Source organism: Apis dorsata, unplaced genomic scaffold, assembly GCF_000469605.1.
Source record: "Apis dorsata unplaced genomic scaffold, Apis dorsata 1.3 scaffold_68, whole genome shotgun sequence".
Classification (NCBI taxonomy): domain Eukaryota; kingdom Metazoa; phylum Arthropoda; class Insecta; order Hymenoptera; family Apidae; genus Apis; species Apis dorsata.
This window is the reverse complement of record NW_006263366.1, coordinates 753,085-755,204: the sequence shown is the minus strand read 5'-3', so window position 1 is coordinate 755,204 and position 2,120 is coordinate 753,085. Positions and strand designations below refer to the sequence as shown.

The following is a 2,120-nucleotide window of genomic DNA, read 5'->3' as shown; positions in this document are numbered from 1 at the left end:
AAAAAAAAAAAAAAAAAAAAAAAAAAAAAAAAGAATCTCGATTCGATCGTACGATGTCAAGAGGCAATACGAAAAGCGCCACGACTACTCGTACGTATCCACTTCTTCGTTCCCCTGTTCCCCTCCCCACGTTGAAACACGTTCTAGATAGGGCTACCTAAACAGCCTCTCGATTTTCAACCGATTGAAAATAACGATTAAACGCGGAATCGGGCTAAGTGCGGCCCGATTGTTTCCCGGACCAAATTCTCCACCCTCTGAAACCGACGGATACCCGTTGTTCCGTTTGTCAAGAGGCGGAAACGAGAGAGAGAGAGAGAGAGAGAGAGAAAGAGAGGAAAAAAAGAAAAGCAAAGCGATCGAAATGGAAATACGGGATTATGTTATGCGAGCCGATAGCCGCCCCCAGAAATTGATTGAATTTGTTACGGGAGAAAAATGACGAAATTAATTTCATCGATCGGATTTGCGGGCTGAAGGATTAGAAGAGGATGGGGGAGAGCCAATCATTCGAATTCGAGTAGGAAACTTCGCGTTTTTTAGTCGCGAGAAGTATCATCGTCGAAATTCCACGTTCGCCGTTGAATCGAAAATAAATCGAGGATCCCTTTCGTTTTACGCGCGAATTCATCGTCTTCGAAGATAGAAATCACGAAGATGGAAGAAAGAGAGGGGCCTCCCTCTTCGTAAATTTATCGTGTAATCCGAATATTATTAAATTCGAAAGAAACCCTCGTTCGATCGTTCGCGTATCCGAGCCGAGATCAAACGAACGCGGAAAAGAGAGGAGGGCGAGACCTCTGTCGGTCTAATTTTACGGTTTAGCTGCGCGAGAATGTGTGCCAGGGCTGCAGGCGAGAGGAAACCAATCACGGAGCGAGAAACGAGGCCGTGGCACAACTTCAACCCCCAAAAATTCCCCGGCGAAATTGTCAAACCGCCCCCCTCGNCCTCCTTTTCGGCCCGCCGCCGAAAATTGGAAACTCCTCCGCGAAATCGACGTTTCCGGCCAGCACTCCGGCATATTAGAGCGTCGATTAAATTCGTTAAAGCGACGAATCGATGCTACCGGGCGCAAGATTGACGAAACGGCGCGGGGAGGGAGGTAGGTGTTCGTCCCTTCCCCCCCGAAATTTCCTCGACACACAGCTACGAGATCGACATTCGATTGCGGCTAGCCTACCACGAGGTCTGCCTCGAGCAGAATTTCCAAAGGCGATTACAGGGCCCCTACAGTCGCTAAAGCGATTCATTTGCGCGTGGCCGAATTAAAGCGAATCGGTGCATCGTCATTACGATTCACGGTTAACAGAATTCGCGTTTCCAATCGCTGATTCACCTTATATTGGAAACGTCTGTGAACGCGAGTCGTGTTTGTAACGCGCGTTTGCACGCGAAACCATTATACGCTTTTGTCCACGAAATATTATACGTCGATTTTATCGTTATATATATGGTTCCCTCGAATCTTAAGTAACACGCGAACATTCTTTTTTCGTTTTTCTTTACCACAAACGAAGTGTAGAATACGAATATTTATTGTAATATACAATATCGAATAATAAATATATATATCTAATGAATAAACAAATGAGATACGTAATTGTTATTATTTAATTAATTATTAAATATTGGTTGATAATAAATGTTAAGAATAAATTATTTCTGTTACCTTATTAATTTCGTTTTACTGCGTACCGCTCCGATGTATCTGCGTCGAAAGTCCAACACGGAATAAAGCCTTTAGAGGTCGTCGCCGTAACCGCTACAAAATTCGACATATACGTACGACGCAAATCACGTATACGATATGTATATAAACACGCGCGATCTTTGTCGACCGTACACGTACAACGACTAATAACTTTGCGATATTTTTAATTTTCATTCATTTATATATTACAATGATTCATTATAATAAATTATATTTAATTAATAATATAATATGAATTATAATAAATAATTATATTATAAATCATTATAAATGTGATGATATATGTTATATAAATAATTATTTATTAATATATATATATCTATAAATAATATTTATAAATATTTATAATATTTATAAATAATAATATATATATTTATAAATAAATAATATAAATAATATAATATAA

General features: G+C 39.7%; 1 protein-coding gene and 1 long non-coding RNA gene across 4 annotated transcripts in view; one reads left to right on the top strand and one right to left on the bottom strand.

Moving 5' to 3' along the window:
- Window positions 1-1,789, bottom strand: part of LOC116186868 — a 17,489-nt gene extending 15,700 nt beyond the window's left edge. Inside the window, exon 1 of one of the 2 annotated variants that reach the window (XR_004151919.1) lies at window positions 1,673-1,789. This is a non-coding gene — a long non-coding RNA (uncharacterized LOC116186868). The remainder of the gene's footprint in view (window positions 1-1,672) is intronic. The other variant, XR_004151918.1, reaches the window with a different exon arrangement.
- Window positions 1-2,120, top strand: part of LOC102675213 (neuroligin-1) — a 254,115-nt gene that overhangs the window by 233,689 nt on the left and 18,306 nt on the right. The gene's annotated exons all lie outside the window — the stretch shown is intronic.